Source organism: Nicotiana tomentosiformis, chromosome 6, assembly GCF_000390325.3.
Source record: "Nicotiana tomentosiformis chromosome 6, ASM39032v3, whole genome shotgun sequence".
Lineage (NCBI taxonomy): Eukaryota > Viridiplantae > Streptophyta > Magnoliopsida > Solanales > Solanaceae > Nicotiana > Nicotiana tomentosiformis.
The window spans coordinates 111,803,869-111,823,099 of record NC_090817.1 but is presented as its reverse complement, the minus strand read 5'-3'; the positions used below and the strand labels follow the sequence as shown (position 1 = coordinate 111,823,099).

At 33.8% G+C, this 19,231-nt stretch overlaps 1 long non-coding RNA gene across 1 annotated transcript; it reads right to left on the bottom strand.

Annotated features, from left to right (window-relative positions):
* Positions 1-9,408: 9,408 nt before the first annotated feature.
* Positions 9,409-9,993, bottom strand: LOC138894995 (uncharacterized). Its single transcript, XR_011409181.1, has 2 exons — positions 9,903-9,993; positions 9,409-9,682 (listed from the first exon to the last, which is right to left on the bottom strand). It is a non-coding gene; the product is annotated as an uncharacterized lncRNA (long non-coding RNA).
* Positions 9,994-19,231: the final 9,238 nt, after the last annotated feature.

The window sequence follows — 19,231 nt, the reverse complement described above, 5'->3', positions numbered from 1 at the left end:
TTTATCCCAACTGATAGATAGTAATCATCAAAAGCTTGAGATGAAAATTCTCCAGTATTATCAAGGCGAATTCTCCACAGTATAACTGGATCTTTAACAGTAAGATATTTCATTTTTAGGCCCTTATCAAGGTGATGTCATAGGAATATCATTGCTTTGGCACAGACTTGAATTGATGCCTGATTTTTATCCTTGATGGTGTCTGCCAAAGTCATCGCATCAAGATGAATTTCAACATCAAGCACCCAAGACATATAGCTTTTGCCCGATATATCCAGGGCTACAAATTCAAGTTTAGAAATATTTGACATTATTTAGAAAGGGAAAGTACGTACCTCTGATACTTTCAAAGTATTTGCTCAAGATGGTAGAGTCTCGTGCTGATAACGTGTTATAAAATAAAGACTGTAAAGTAAAGACAAGTATAGAGAGAAACTGATATATTATTCAACTTCAAACTGATGTATAAGAACAGGTGGAGTACGGTGGTTCCATTGTATAAGAACAAAGGTGATATCCAGAGTTGTAATAATTATAGGGGTATCAAATTACTGAGTCATACCATGAAAGTGTGGGAGAGGGTGGTTGAAGCGAGGGTGAGGATGACAATGTCTGTATCCGACAACTAGTTCGGGTTCATGCCGGATCGTTCGACTACAGAAGCTATACACCTTGTTAGAATGTTGGTGGAACTATACAGAGAGAGGAAGAAGGATCTGCACATGGTGTTTATTGACCTAGAGAAAACGTATGACAAGGTTCCTAGAGAAATTCTCTGGAGATGCCTGGAGGCAAAAGGTGTGTCGGTTCCCTACATTATGGCGATTAAGGACATGTATGATGGGGCTAAGACTCGGGTTAGGACAGTAGGAGGCGACTCTGAGCATTTTCCGGTTGTAATGGGGTTACACCAAGGTTCTGCGCTCAGTCCGTTCTTATTCGCCCTGGTGATGGACGCGTTAACACACCATATTCAAGGGGATGTGCCATGGTGCATGTTATTCGCCGATGACATAGTTCTGATTGATGAGTCGCGAGCCGGTGTTAACGAGAGGCTGGAGGTTTGGAGACAGGCTCTTGAGTCTAAGGGTTTCAAGCTGAGCAGGACGAAGACGGAATACCTGGAGTATAAGTTCAGCGCTGAACCAGGGGAAGTGGGCATGGATATGAGGCTTGATTCGCAGGTCATCCTGAGTAGAGGCAACTTCAAGTACCTTGGTTTGGTTATCCAGGGGGGATGGGAGATCGACGAGGATGTCACACACCGTATTGGGGTAGGATGGATGAAGTGGAGGTTAGCATCTAGAGTCCTGTGTGACAAGAGAGTGCCACTGATACTCAAAGGTAAGTTTTATAAAGCAGTGGTTAGACCGGCCATGATGTATGGGACTGAGTGTTGGCCCGTTAAGAACTCACATATCCAGAAGATGAAAGTAGCAGAAATGAGGATAGTGCGGTGGATGTGCGGGCACACTAGGATAGATAAGATTAGGAATGATGATATTCGGGAGAAGATGCATGTGGCTCCCATTGATGACAAAATGCGAGAAGCGAGGCTTAGATGGTTCGGACATGTTCAGAGGAGAAGTTCAGATACTCCGGTACGGAGGTGTGAGCAGCTGGTTGCGGAGGGCACGAGAAGAGGTAGAGGGCGGCCTAAGAAGTATTGGGGAGAGGTGATCAGGCAGGATATGGCGAGGCTCCAGATTTCCGAGGACATGATACTTGATAGGAAGATGTGGAGGTCGAGTATTAGGGTTGTAAGTTAGGAGGTAGTTGAGTCGTGCCTTTCTTCGTACCATGATGGGACTAGCCATATAGGATTTTTGTCTAAGATAGCTAGTGAAAATGTTGTGGCTTACTATTTCGCTTTTCAGTGTATGTCCTATTTACTAGCTATCGCTTTTGCTTTGCATCTTTCATCTAGATTTCATGGTGTTCCTATTTTTCTTATGACTGTTGTGGTGATACTAATATTTACTAATATTGTCTCCCTTTGCTTTGCATCTTTCTTCTGGATTTTATTTTATGGTGTTCCTATTTATTTATCCTATGATTGTTGTTGTGATACTAATATTGTCTCCTTTTTGTCCTTTTGTTGTCCTTTTGTCTTTTTTTTTTAGCCGAGAATCTTTCGGAAACAGCCTCTCTACTCCTTCGGGGTAGGGATAAAGTCTGCGTACACACTACCCTCCCCAGACCCCAGTGGGATTTTACTGGATTGTTGTTGTTGTTGTTGTTGTTGTTGTTGTTATTGTTGTAAACTGATGTACATAATGAATTGAAAACTTCTCTATTTATAGAAGAAAGGAAGCAGTTACGAGGCTTTTCAGGAAGCAGCTGCGAGGCTTTTCTTGAGCTGCTTGTAAGCTGTTTGCATGAGCTATTTGCAACCTGCATATTTAATAAGAAGCTGTTGCAAATCATTTCATTGAGTTGCTTGCAACCTGCCTGCATCAGCTGCTTGTAGATAAATTTTAATAGAGTACCAAATGGATAATCTTCTTCTGGAAGATTATCTATAGCGGAGTAATCAATAGACATCCACATTATTATTTTCATAACAAGATCTAGCTAATGACGAGGGAAACATGCACTGACAGATTTAGCAGTCTTTAAGCTTCCAATATTTAAGTTTCATCAATTAAGAAAACCCCATATATGATTTTGTGGTAAGTGAAAATATATAACTATGAAATGTATATAATCACATATTTACCAGCATATATATGCATAGTGACAACGATAATAATGTTGAATTACAGTCTAGCTAGAGATAAATAAATAAGAGGGATACTAACTTGTGACTGCCACGCGAAGAAGAGTGAAAACAAAACCAAGCTTAAGTAATGCCATCCTAAGAACAATACTTAACACCACAGAAAAGTATTTGTATGAACATCTTATTGCTTACAATGAGCGCAATTTATACTCTCCCCTAGTAGTGAAATAGCTCTCTCAAATAGGCATAGTTGTTTTTTTTAGATAAATTGTTTTCTTTAATTTATAATTTCTTAACTTGTTTTTATATTCAACTATTGTCTGGGTTGACCGTTCTATTTATGACATGCTACGTAGTTTAGAATTTGGGTTAATTTTAGTGATGGTCATCCAACTTATCATTTATTTCACAAAAGTCATTTATCTATTTTTCATCACTTAAAAACCACTCAACTTTATCTTTGAACTTAAAAGTCATTCTAGTTCAAAACCTATAAAATATCCTATAAAAATATGACATGACATTAAATTTAATTAAAAAATCTAATTATAGTGTCACATAAGCTTAGATGGACCATACCCAATTTAGACTCATTTCATCCACAATTTGATTTGACCCATAACCCAAATGAGATTTAATATTTTAAACATTAGAAGGAAAAGAGGAGAACAATTATTTTGTGCTAAAAATATCTTACTTTATTTGTTACATAATAACCTTAATGTCACCACCTATAATTTTATTAAAAATATGAACAAAACTAGCACAGAACTAGTTTTTGCATCTTTCATATCATTTTATAATTTTTCATGAAGTTAAAATACTACCGTATTAATCTCACATAACATATAAATGTACCACTAACAGACAAGAACAACAAGTTGAACCTATTTTCACAAATTACTATTCCATTAAAGTCAAAATATTGCTTATTAAGCAATACTAACAGACAAAAATACTGCTCAGTAAGAAACACCAACAATGAAATTGCATAGTAGAAGTTGACAATACACACCACAATCGTAGACGACCTATATCGATAGTTTGGACAAAAGAAAGAGACAATATATTGTGTCATTGACCGTAAATGTATAACCAAAACTTAAAGATAAATTTAAAAGACCTAATTTTTCCTAAATTTCTTAGACTTCTTTTTCTACAAATTAACCACAAAATCAAAGTGCTAGTCCAGTTAATTGTTCAAATATTAATAACCCATTTTGGTTATAGGTCAAATCGGACTGAGGAAGAAATGAGTCTAACTTAGATATGGTTTATTTAAGCTTATGTGGCATTATTGTTAGTTTTTAATTAAATATAATGACATGTCATATTTTTTATTGGATATTATATAGGTTTTGAACTAGAATGACTTTTAAGTTATAAAGGTAAAGTTGAGTGATTTTTAAGTGATGAAAAATAGATAAGTGACTTTTGTGAAATAAAGAATAAGTTAGATAACCTTCGGTAAAATTAACCCTTTAGAATTTTGTAGTCTCTCACCTTCGAAATAGAAGGAAAAAAAATATGTTTCATGGTTGTTTGAGTTGAGATTTTACAATATCATACTAAGAATAAATAGGACTAGGGCAGTAGTAGAAGCTTTGTAGTAGCAGGTAGTAGATGTTTGCTTAGCTTCAGTTGTTGGAACAATATGTTCAACAATCTGCTGTTTTTTCCTTACGTGCATAACGACCAATTGGTAATAAAAAATTTTATTTTAGCAAAAAATTACAAAAGAAGATGTTATTCGTTTAATGAAAAATATAAGAAATTGATTCATCATCTATAATATATATCTATCCTGCAATTTAATCGACCCATTCATTGGATAACTCTTGGTTGAACTATTAAACTAATATTTAGAGCTTTTTTGCTGCTGAAGAACTAATTAGAGTTATATCGTCTACCTTCGTTCAAAAATGAAATTTGAATTTTATAGAATCAAATATAAATGATTTTTGAAGCCGGGAAGGGACAGAAATAAGATCCGTTGTTTCTTCAAAATTTTATATTCTTTAATGGACCTCACAGTAGGATTCGAACTCAAATGAAGGTCTGACTATCTATCAAGGAAAAAAGACGAGTCATACATCCTACTGTATTCATTCGATCTGTTGACTTTATCTATCATTTCATTATAAATAAACATACATATTATAAATCCATTTGGATCTTAAAATTATATAAATATGATAAGAATAGAAATAATGACTCTAGTACCATCTTTTTATATTGTTTACTTGCAAGTTTTACTGGTACACCTTATATACCGTTTATTTGAGGCTTAATATATAGTTAGATCGAGACACTTTTACCAAGAAATAATATAGTATATTTCTCCAATAAAAAAGAAGGTCGATCTGATTTTAAATCTGATGTTATATAGGGATGCATTGATTCATTAATTATTTCCTTTTATTGAGATCTAGACAACTGACGAAGGAAAGTTTCATCAAGAAATTAAAATTCCCTTATAATGCGTTTGTGGTACATATATTTGAACATTTTATTAGCCAAAATTGTTCCATATTTATGAGAGTAGGTCCAACCTTTTATATTAAATATACCCTTAAGTATTTTTAATCCTTAAGTTTATGAAAGTAAAGCACCTTTGGCCCAACTAACACATTGGGTTAAAAACTAACGGTGACACATGCCACCACCGTATCACTTTCAAAGAAATCAAAACCTAGCAGTAAAAAGCTAAAATTTGCCATTAACTGCATCATTCTGCGAAAACTGTAATGTACTTATACTCATGCTAAACTTTCAATTTGCGCTATTCATATGGAGTAAGTTTTTTACTATTAAGCACAAAGGCGGATCTAGGATTATAAAAATATGGGACGCCACTAAATAACTCAGCATTCAATCATGAACCAAGTGTATCATTTAACCTTTTTGGAGCATAGAGGCCAAAAAATAATATTAAATCAATTCTAGAAAAATAGGCATATAAAATATCTAATTTGACGAAAAGATCATTAATTTACGTGCACCATAATTTGGGCCTAAATTTGCCCCAGGTTAAGCGCACTGTTGCTCTGAAAAATCACGTTGTGGAGTAATGTTATTTCATTATTACTTCTGCATGTTTAGTATCAGGGGCAGATCTATTAAGGGATGTGGGGGTGCCACACCTTGGTCAAAATTCATATATTCTATGTATATACAGAAAATATTGTGACACCACAACCTCTAAATTCTGAATGTGTCTCTATTTAGTATTTACTTTTATAAAGATTTAAAACGAGAGCACAACAAACAAAGGAAAAGACTTGCATGAATTGTTAGAAAGAAATATTACAATAGAAAAAGGTAAAACTAAAGGATTATAAATAACACAAATAAGATAAAAGAAACGTAATAGATTCAGTAAGCGGTGCATCGATACTTAAATATGATGCGCCAACAGTACTGAATCATGCAAGTATAACTGAAAAGCTAGCCAATCTAGCTTGTTTATTCAAATCCATGATTATTCCCCAGCAGACTTCATTATAATTAGCCAGTTTTACAAAAAGGACTAAAACCTAACACCGATCCACAATGACAACAAGTCCAGCAATCATTGCAATCGCTATCAGAAGTACAAGATCTCGTACAAGTATTAAGTTGTGGGAGTAGTCTTCCCTTGATTCCTGGGTGAATAAGATCAGCATTTCTTGCAGCCACAAGTTGCGTCTTTGAGAACCATGACATATTAACTGAAATAATTTATCATTATAGGTAACAGAATCTAGTTATGAGTGGTATAAATGAAAAACACACATTGAGTTATTATGCGTAGAAACACATGCATGTCCATTCATAAATATAAAATAGATAATGTATATATACCCACAGAGCGTACTTGTATACACAGTAACAAGGAAAATAATGCAAATTCAATATTAATCTAGAGATCAAGTTAAGATGGATGCTAACCTGTGAATGCGAAGAATATAATAGTTAAGACGACACCAAATTTAAGATAGTACTTTAACACTTCACAAAAGTATTTGTGTGAGCATCTTTTCTATTTACAAAGAGCTTAATTTATAGACTCCTTGTAGTGAACTGGCTCTATAGAATAATCATGGTATTGTTTGTTAATTATTTTTTGACTTGTTTTATTATTCAAGTTTTGTCTAAGTTGATCACCCTTTTTAAATGACACTACATATTTAGAGTTCCGTTGTCTCCCACATCCGATATAAAAAAATAAAAAAGAAAAATATTGTTTTAGGCTTGATTAACATAGTTATATCCAGACGTTTTGACCAAGAAATAATGTATAGATTATTTCTCCAATTAAAAGTAAGTTCACCTGATTTTAGAGCATGGATTTATTACTTCGGGCCTTGTCCATATTTACGTATCTTAATACTTTAATCCATGACGAACATTTTTTTTCCTTTTATATTATAGATTTTTGTCAAAGCGATGTGTACTTAGGGCTGGAATATATATATTTTTGAATGATATTTTTCCATGTTGAAATAAGTTTATTTGTGGCTGCTACATAACAGTGATGGACCCCATCCATAGTTGTCACGATCCAAAATCCCACCACAGTCATCTGATGGCACTTAGTCTCTAAAACTAGGTAAATTGATTTCAATTACATTTTGAAGCAATTTTTTTTTATAAATTAATACTACCTCACAAGACTGGTAGTACTGAGTCACGAACTCTAACTGATACATGGAATGATCACGAGTACCGAATATACAATACTGTTTGATTAAAAATTAACAGTACAATGAAATGAAAAGACTCCAAGGGACTACGACGATCAAGCAGCTCTACCTTGAATCCTTACGATCCCGCTTTAACTCTGCTCAAGTCCGATATCTCCAATACCTGGCTCTGCACAAAAATGTGCAGAAGTGTAGTATGAGTACACCACGGTCAGTACCCAGTAAGTATCAAGACTAACCTTAGAGGAGTAGTGACGAGGTACAGTTGAGACACTCACTAGTCAAATAACCTGTGCAATATAGCATGCAAAAATAATAAAAAATAAATAGCAGTAATAGCAACATCAATTAACTAGTGATTTAAACAGCAAGGTAACAGGAACACCATAAATATTGTTCAAGAATAATAGTCATCCCTCTTATAGTGGAGGGTTCCTACTTTGGATATAATAAAAAATACATAGTGGGGAACCCATGATAAATCAGTTTTTCCCTAATTTCCGCCGAGATTCCCTTTCTTAGTGAGGCTGTAACGGCTCTTGTCTCTTGGCTCGATCTTGATCGGACTTGGTATCGGTCGGTTTCCAGGCTTAGAGCTCGATGTGTGCTCGAGCTCGATATTAACTCGGGGTCCGGTATTGACTCGGGCTCGGTATTGGTTGGCCTCTGGCTCTTAAGCTCGATTCCATCGCTTCTCATCATAGTTCAATTTGGATTTGAGCTCGATAATGACTTCAAGCTCGGTATTTGATCTGTCCCTGAAACTCGAAGCTCGTTTGTGCCTTCTTCAGATCTCATCTCGATATTATGAAGACTCTGTTCGGTCCATTATGTTCTCATCTCGACCAGTCGTACGAAAGCCGAAATCGATTTCGACCGTATACATAGAGGCCAAAAAATAATATTAAATCAATTCTAAAAAAATAGGCATATAAAATATCTAGTTTGAGAAAAATATCATTAATTTACGTGCATCATTATTTGGGCCTAAATTTGCCCCAGGTTAAGCGCACCGTTGCTCTAAAAAATCACGTTGTGAGTAATGTTATTTCATTATTACTTCTGCATGTTTAGTATCAGGGGCAGATCTATTAAGGGATGTGGGGGTGCCACACCTTGGTCAAAATTCATATATTCTATGTATATACAGAAGAAATTCATATATACCAATTGATGGCACCTATATAAACATGTTCTAGGTGCCACCACTAAAATGCCGTGTTTTCGTATCCAAGTTCAAGAATTCAAATCCGAATCGACATTTGCTTCTAACATATTTCCGTTTCAGTTTTAGGCTTTCACCTTTTTTCTTTACCTTTTTATTATAAAACTATTAGTACCTTTTTTTATTTTTTAAACTAAACAAACCAATTGCTTTAATCAAATGACAACTAGAATTTCAAAATTCAAACTCATATCGAAAAGCATTCTTCTCCCGTACCTTCCCCTTTTTCGAGTCATTAAATTGGTAAGTCGTTTTTGTCTTTTCATGAATGTTATAGTTGTTAATTTTGATCCAAACTACTTTGAAAGGAGTGTGATTGATCTCCTATTTTTTGTGATATAAGATCAAGGAAAGTCTGTACTTTACTCTAGGCTGTTATAATTATTAAATAGTATTTTTTTTTCTCAATCAATTGTTATATAAGTTGAAAAGATGAATAATTTGAACTGGAACTCGAAATGGATCAAACCAATCAAATAAATACCTCATTTGGACCATGTAAATACCAACATGTCTATGTTTGGAAATATTGTGACACCACAACCTCTAAATTCGAGTCTCTGTTTAGTATTTACTTTTATAAAGATTTAAAACGAGAGCACAACAAACAAAGGAAAAGACTTGCATGAATTGTTAGAAAGAAATATTACAATAGAAAAAGGTAAAACTAAAGGATTATAAATAACACAAATAAGATAAAAGAAACGTAGTAGATTCAGTAAGCGGTGCATCGATACTTAAATATGATGCGCCAACAGTACTGAATCATGCAAGTATAACTGAAAAGCTAGCCAATCTAGCTTGTTTATTCAAATCCATAATTATTCCCCAGCAGACTTCATTATAATTAGCCAGTTTTACAAAAAGGACTAAAACCTAACACCGATCCACAATGACAACAAGTCCAGCAATCATTGCAATCGCTATCAGAAGTACAAGATCTCGTACAAGTATTAAGTTGTGGGAGTAGTCTTCCCTTGATTCCTGGGTGAATAAGATCAGCATTTCTTGCAGCCACAAGTTGCGTCTTTGAGAACCATGACATATTAACTGAAATAATTTATCATTATAGGTAACAGAATCTAGTTATGAGTGGTATAAATGAAAAACACACATTGAGTTATTATGCGTAGAAACACATGCATGTCCATTCATAAATATAAAATAGATAATGTATATATACCCACAGAGCGTACTTGTATACACAGTAACAAGGAAAATAATGCAAATTCAATATTAATCTAGAGATCAAGTTAAGATGGATGCTAACCTGTGAATGCGAAGAATATAATAGTTAAGACGACACCAAATTTAAGATAGTACTTTAACACTTCACAAAAGTATTTGTGTGAGCATCTTTTCTATTTACAAAGAGCTTAATTTATAGACTCCTTGTAGTGAACTGGCTCTATAGAATAATCATGGTATTGTTTGTTAATTATTTTTTGACTTGTTTTATTATTCAAGTTTTGTCTAAGTTGATCACCCTTTTTAAATGACACTACATATTTAGAGTTCCGTTGTCTCCCACATCCGATATAAAAAAATAAAAAAGAAAAATATTGTTTTAGGCTTGATTAACATAGTTATATCCAGACGTTTTGACCAAGAAATAATGTATAGATTATTTCTCCAATTAAAAGTAAGTTCACCTGATTTTAGAGCATGGATTTATTACTTCGGGCCTTGTCCATATTTACGTATCTTAATACTTTAATCCATGACGAACATTTTTTTTCCTTTTATATTATAGATTTTTGTCAAAGCGATGTGTACTTAGGGCTGGAATATATATATTTTTGAATGATATTTTTCCATGTTGAAATAAGTTTATTTGTGGCTGCTACATAACAGTGATGGACCCCATCCATAGTTGTCACGATCCAAAATCCCACCACAGTCATCTGATGGCACTTAGTCTCTAAAACTAGGTAAATTGATTTCAATTACATTTTGAAGCAATTTTTTTTTATAAATTAATACTACCTCACAAGACTGGTAGTACTGAGTCACGAACTCTAACTGATACATGGAATGATCACGAGTACCGAATATACAATACTGTTTGATTAAAAATTAACAGTACAATGAAATGAAAAGACTCCAAGGGACTACGACGATCAAGCAGCTCTACCTTGAATCCTTACGATCCCGCTTTAACTCTGCTCAAGTCTGATATCTCCAATACCTGGCTCTGCACAAAAATGTGCAGAAGTGTAGTATGAGTACACCACGGTCAGTACCCAGTAAGTATCAAGACTAACCTTAGAGGAGTAGTGACGAGGTACAGTTGAGACACTCACTAGTCAAATAACCTGTGCAATATAGCATGCAAAAATAATAAAAAATAAATAGCAGTAATAGCAACATCAATTAACTAGTGATTTAAACAGCAAGGTAACAGGAACACCATAAATATTGTTCAAGAATAATAGTCATCCCTCTTATAGTGGAGGGTTCCTACTTTGGATATAATAAAAAATACATAGTGGGGAACCCATGATAAATCAGTTTTTCCCTAATTTCCGCCGAGATTCCCTTTCTTAGTGAGGCTGTAACGGCTCTTGTCTCTTGGCTCGATCTTGATCGGACTTGGTATCGGTCGGTTTCCAGGCTTAGAGCTCGATGTGTGCTCGAGCTCGATATTAACTCGGGGTCCGGTATTGACTCGGACTCGGTATTGGTTGGCCTCTGGCTCTTAAACTCGATTCCATCGCTTCTCATCATAGTTCAATTTGGATTTGAGCTCGATAATGACTTCAAGCTCGGTATTTGATCTGTCCCTGAAACTCGAAGCTCGTTTGTGCCTTCTTCAGATCTCATCTCGATATTATGAAGACTCTGTTCGGTCCATTATGTTCTCATCTCGACCAGTCGTACGAAAGCCGAAATCGATTTCGACCGTATACATAGAGGCCAAAAAATAATATTAAATCAATTCTAAAAAAATAGGCATATAAAATATCTAGTTTGAAAAAAATATCATTAATTTACGTGCATCATAATTTGGGCCTAAATTTGCCCCAGGTTAAGCGCACCGTTGCTCTAAAAAATCACGTTGTGAGTAATGTTATTTCATTATTACTTCTGCATGTTTAGTATCAGGGGCAGATCTATTAAGGGATGTGGGGGTGCCACACCTTGGTCAAAATTCATATATTCTATGTATATACAGAAGAAATTCATATATACCAATTGATGGCACCTATATAAACATGTTCTAGGTGCCACCACTAAAATGCCGTGTTTTCGTATCCAAGTTCAAGAATTCAAATCCGAATCGACATTTGCTTCTAACATATTTCCGTTTCAGTTTTAGGCTTTCACCTTTTTTCTTTACCTTTTTATTATAAAACTATTAGTACCTTTTTTTATTTTTTAAACTAAACAAACCAATTGCTTTAATCAAATGACAACTAGAATTTCAAAATTCAAACTCATATCGAAAAGCATTCTTCTCCCGTACCTTCCCCTTTTTCGAGTCATTAAATTGGTAAGTCGTTTTTGTCTTTTCATGAATGTTATAGTTGTTAATTTTGATCCAAACTACTTTGAAAGGAGTGTGATTGATCTCCTATGTTTTGTGATATAAGATCAAGGAAAGTCTGTACTTTACTCTAGGCTGTTATAATTATTAAATAGTATTTTTTTTTCTCAATCAATTGTTATATAAGTCGAAAAGATGAATAATTTGAACTGGAACTCGAAATGGATCAAACCAATCAAATAAATACCTCATTTGGACCATGTAAATACCAACATATCTATGTTTGGAAATATTGTGACACCACAACCTCTAAATTCGAGTCTCTGTTTAGTATTTACTTTTATAAAAATTTAAAACGAGAGCACAATAAACAAAGGAAAAGACATGCATGATTTGTTAGAAAGAAATATTACAATAGGAAAAGGTAAAACTAAAGGATTATAAATAACACAAACAAGATAAAAGAAACGTAGTAGATTTAGTAAGCGGTGCATCGATACTTAAATATGATGCGCCAACAGTACTGAATCATGCAAGTATAACTGAAAAGCTAGCCAATCTAGCTTGTTTATTCAAATCCATGATTATTCCCCAGCAGACTTCATTATAATTAGCCAGTTTTACAAAAAGGACTAAAACCTAACACCGATCCACAATGACAACAAGTCCAGCAATCATTGCAATCGCTATCAGAAGTACAAGATCTCGTACAAGTATTAAGTTGTGGGAGTAGTCTTCCCTTGATTCCTGGGTGAATAAGATCAGCATTTCTTGCAGCCACAAGTTGCGTCTTTGAGAACCATGACATATTAACTGAAATAATTTATCATTATAGGTAACAGAATCTAGTTATGAGTGGTATAAATGAAAAACACACATTGAGTTATTATGCGTAGAAACACATGCATGTCCATTCATAAATATAAAATAGATAATGTATATATACCCACAGAGCGTACTTGTATACACAGTAACAAGGAAAATAATGCAAATTACAATATTAATCTAGAGATCAAGTTAAGATGGATGCTAACCTGTGAATGCGAAGAATATAATAGTTAAGACGACACCAAATTTAAGATAGTACTTTAACACTTCACAAAAGTATTTGTGTGAGCATCTTTTCTATTTACAAAGAGCTTAATTTATAGACTCCTTGTAGTGAACTGGCTCTATAGAATAATCATGGTATTGTTTGTTAATTATTTTTTGACTTGTTTTATTCAAGTTTTGTCTAAGTTGATCACCCTTTTTAAATGACACTACATATTTAGAGTTCCGTTGTCTCCCACATCCGATATAAAAAAATAAAAAAGAAAAATATTGTTTTAGGCTTGATTAACATAGTTATATCCAGACGTTTTGACCAAGAAATAATGTATAGATTATTTCTCCAATTAAAAGTAAGTTCACCTGATTTTAGAGCATGGATTTATTACTTCGGGCCTTGTCCATATTTACGTATCTTAATACTTTAATCCATGACGAACATTTTTTTTCCTTTTATATTATAGATTTTTGTCAAAGCGATGTGTACTTAGGGCTGGAATATATATATTTTTGAATGATATTTTTCCATGTTGAAATAAGTTTATTTGTGGCTGCTACATAACAGTGATGGACCCCATCCATAGTTGTCACGATCCAAAATCCCACCACAGTCATCTGATGGCACTTAGTCTCTAAAATTAGGTAAATTGATTTCAATTACATTTTGAAGCAATTTTTTTTTATAAATTAATACAACCTCACAAGACTGGTAGTACTGAGTCACGAACTCTAACTGATACATGGAATGATCACGAGTACCGAATATACAATACTGTTTGATTAAAAATTAACAGTACAATGAAATGAAAAGACTCCAAGGGACTACGACGATCAAGCAGCTCTACCTTGAATCCTTACGATCCCGCTTTAACTCTGCTCAAGTCCGATATCTCCAATACCTGGCTCTGCACAAAAATGTGCAGAAGTGTAGTATGAGTACACCACGGTCAGTACCCAGTAAGTATCAAGACTAACCTCAGAGGAGTAGTGACGAGGTACAGTTGAGATACTCACTAGTCAAATAACCTGTGCAATATAGCATGCAAAAATAATAAAAAACAAATAGCAGTAATAGCAACATCAATTAACTAGTGATTTAAACAGCAAGGTAACATGAACACCATAAATATTGTTCAAACGAGTAATAAACACATGTACAGCCAATTAATCAGGTCCTTCAGAATATACATTTTTTATCTAAGTTATTCAATAAAAATCTCTGGAATATAATCCTTTTCAATAAATATATTTCCGAATATAATTCTTTCAAGTAAATACCTTTCGAATATAATTCTTTCAAGTAAATATCTTTCAAATATACTTCTTTCAAGTAAATATCTTTATAATATAATTATTTCAAATAAATATCTTTCTAATATAATTCTTTCGAATAAATATCTTTCAAATATACTTCTCTCAAGTAAATATCTTTATAATATAATTCTTTCAAATAAATATCTTTCTAATATAATTTTTTCGAATAAAAGTCACCATGTGACGCCTCATTTAACTTTCCTGGCGTGAGGAATACATTCAGCATATCACATCAAATGGCACGGCATTACCTTCGTGCACTTAGCTCATTCTAACCCAATATATATATATATATATATATATATATATATATATATATATATATATATATATATATATATATATATTTGTGTGTGTGTGTATGTGTGTGTGTGTGTGTGATTCAAATTAATTGGCACGGCAACACCCTTCGTGCATTTATATCTTTCTCACCGTGCATACATATAATAATACCAACTAGGTGAAAAAAATGCCAATAACAATAAAAGAAATAAAGTGGAGGCACACAGGAAGCAACAATGACTACAAGTTACATAGAAAACATAGGTGCACAACAACATCTTAAGATAATGGCATGAATGTATACACAACAAACGATATCACAATATAATGTATGTCTCTCGTCCTCGCCTGCACGAAAATACCCTTCATGCAATGAATATATGAACATAAAAATAATTGCACGGCATCACCCTTCGTACTTTACACTCTCAATGGCACGGCATTACCCTTCATGCTTTACACTCTCAAATGGCACGACATCACCCTTCGTGCTTCACACTCTGAAATGACACGACATCACCCTTCGTGCTTTACACTCTCAAATGGACGGTATCACCCTTCGTATTTTACACACTTCTTTACCAAGCACATGTATATCATTAACAAGCAATGTAGGAAGCATAAATAACATCAAGAAAAGTATTTAAACTACAACACAATACAACAATTCATATCGCAATTTTCCACTGACCATAACCAAATTCCAAATATGTAGCAGAATCAATAAATTTCTCAACAAATAGCTCAAGACTCCACACAACGTATAATAAACCTCAAAATAATCAACAGAGGTGAAAAATATTCAGTATAGGGCAATGCCTTCATTAATCCAATTTCTTGATAATTATATTAACTCCTCAATTTAAACTTATTAATAAATATTTACAGATAAGGGTTCCATCATAGATTTAATTCTAATAAAATATCAAATCAACAAACACATGGAATTCACGTAAAATCCAAGTGACAATAACACCAAATTTATTATATAAAATACAAACTTGACAAATAAGGAACGAGGCGTGATAATTCAAGGATTTACTAATGCCAACAATTATCTAATTTAATACATAAGAATGCCTAAAACTTTAAACCAATAAAATTTGCACATATAAGCCCGAGTACGTACTCGTTACCTCGCGCACTCGCCTTTTCACATTTTACAAATTGCACATAAGACTCGGTGCCTAAGGGGTAATTCCCCCGCTCGAGGTTAAGCAAGACACTTACCTTTTTGAAGTTATGCAGTTATTCCAAAATCGCATTCTTGCTTGAATTGACCTCCAGACCGCCCAAATCTATCCAAATAAATTGTATAACTTCATTAAAATTCATCAGAAATAATTCCGAATAATAATACGCCGACTTAAAAATTTATTCCAAAAACTCAACAAAATTCAACGTGGGACCCGTCCCTCGGAACTCGACATAATTTTCATGAAATCCGAACACCCATTCCGATATGAGTTCAACCATACCAATTTTATCGAATTCCAATAACAACTCGACCTCCAAATCTTAAATTTTCGTTTTTGGAAGATTTTGCCAAAATCTTGAAAACTAGACATCAAGGGCTACAACTTTCGTTTTTGGATCATCTCCAAATTCCTTATAGATTGCGAGATATAAGCTTCCAAAGTCGGGTTAGTGCAGCCGAGATTTTGTTCTACGCGATGGCGAAAGAGCTTCCGCGATCGCGATTCACAAGGCCCCAAACTGCTGTTTGCTCTTCGCGAACGCGACCAAATGTTCGCGATCGCGATGCACACACCTCTGTAGGCAGAAACCAGCAATTAAAAATGGCCTAAAAATAGTCCAAAACCACCCCGAAACTCACCCGAGCCCCTCGGGACTTCAACCAAATATACCAACAAGTCCTAAAACATCATACGAACATAGTCGAAGCCTCGAATCATATCAAACAACGCTAAAACCACGAATTGCACCTCAATTCAAGCCTAATGAACTTTGAACTTTCAAATTCTATATCTTGTGCTGAAATACATCAAATCAATCCGGAATGACTTCAAATTTTGCACACAAGTCATAAATGACATAAAGAAGCTATTTCAATTTCAAGAATCGGATTCCGACTGCGATATTAATAAAGTCAACCTCCCGGTCAAACTTCCCAAAAATTCAACTTTTGACATTTCAAGCCTAATTCCACTACGGACCTCCAAATAGTTTTTCGGACACGCTCCTAAGTCCAAAATCACCATATATAGCTATTGTAATTATCAGAATTAAATTCTGCGGTCGTTTACACATAGGTCAATATCCGGTCAACTTTTCCAACTTAAATTTTTAATTATGAGACTAAGTGTCTCATTTCACTCTGAAATCCTTCTGGACCCGAACCAACTAACCCGATAAGTCATAAATTAATTGTAAGGCATAAATTGAGCAGTAAATTGGAGAACGGGGTTATAATACTCAAAACGACCGGGCGGGTCATTACAATAGTATATATAGCAACTAAAATATGCCGTTAAACTACATTTCACTTTATTAAAAGGAAATAGTTCACTTTTGTGTTTAAATTACGCACATTCTCATTTCGGATAAATCGTTATAAGGTATCAAGATTCTAAAATTAAAGATTTTAATTGAATTTTTGTTAACTTCAGTATAAGATCAACTACATGAGATGTATACCAATATAATAGATGGATCCACAATTTTGAATTTAAGGGTTCTAAATTCTAGAAAATGCAGTTTACTAGGTTTTAGATGAATATATAGGGTTTGACCAAAGTTACTGGAGTATACTATACCTGTAGCTAGAACTCCAGCTCCGCCCCTAACTGATGTTGATCAACAGTCTTATAGATATTACTTGTCAGTAGCTTATATAATGTTATATGTATTACAGGTAAAATAACATAAATTCGAGATCTGAAAATATTAAATTGATTCAACACTGCAAATTGCCACTATGGATAATTTGAGCCAAAGAAAATTAAAAAGAAAAGAGTTTAAATATTGAGATCTAGAAAACTGGCGAGGGAAACACGCATATCTCGTATTTTTTATTCTTCGAAGACACATGTGAGAATTGAAGATAAATGAACCTTTGCACATGATTACAACCTTGTTAATTAATAAATCTAATGCTTGATTACAAGTTTATGTTGTTTACTTGCAACTACGGGTGGGCGTCGGCCGGTTCAGTTCGGTTTTCATGAAGTTCGGTTCGGTTTTCGATTTTCTGTTTGGTGCACCAATAACCGAACCAAAATTAGTTCGGTTTCTTCGATTTTTGCTAATTCGGTTCGGTCGATTTTAGGTTCAATTCGGTCGATTTGGTCTTGTCGTATTGAGCTTTTAAATCGGATATTTTCTACTAAACAAATATGACTAATTTCATGTTTTAGTGCAACTAAAACTCGAAAACGCGATTATACCATTCATATAATAAAATATTTCTAATTAAAATATAAAAATACCAGAATTATCATAAATATATTGGTATTATTCTATTATTATACCATTTTGTATAATTAATACTTATTTAGAAAAAAAAAAAGAAGAGAAAGGGTTTGGATGGGATATGGAAAAGGCGTGATTACAAGTGAGAGATTTTGTTTATTATAAGTTTCTGATATGGAAAGAAACATTCTGTTGCCATCAATGTAAATCTCCTTATGATGCTAGGATTATGTTATTTTGTTTGAAACCGTGCCTAGTTTTAAAACTTCCTCCAAATAAAAAGGGATAATTTTTGAATGTGGGACTTTATTTGTGTTTGGGCTTCAAATTTTATAATGTAAATATGTGAAAAAGTTGGGCTAGACAACTTAAAAGGAGCCCAGAGGTTAGGACCTATATTAGAAAACTTCGATTTTTCGGTTTAACTGAAAACCGAAGTTGCAAAACCGAGCACCGAACCGAACACCAAAATTATAGAAAATATAAATCGCAAACCAACCGAATAAGTCGAAAAACCGAAACCGAATGAATCAAAATTTATGATTCAATTAATTTTTTCGATTTGGTCGATATTATGCCCGCCCCTACTTGCAAGTCATGTGACTTGTCAACAAGCGTATATGTGACAATCGACGAGCATACGAGGGAGTGATATAGTAAAGTGTGCTTTACAACTGTCCCAATTAGAAGTGGTAAGTTGACATGATCTCGTATTTCTTCTTTTCTCTAAAAATACATGTGAGAATTGAAGATAAACGAACCATTGCACACGACTACAAACTTATAAATTAAATGAACCTAATGCTTGATAGTTTCTTATTAATTCTATAAACTTGATATATGAATAACAAGTACACAAGATTTAATTACTAAGTACATTGAGTAACATTGGAATAAGCAATGCAATAAATTATATTTATCAAATATTAATTAAAAATAATGAATTAATTTAATTTCGGATCCTTTTTTTTGGTAGATGCACGTGAGAACTCAAAACAAATCAAACCACATCATTTCGCAATATGAACACGAGC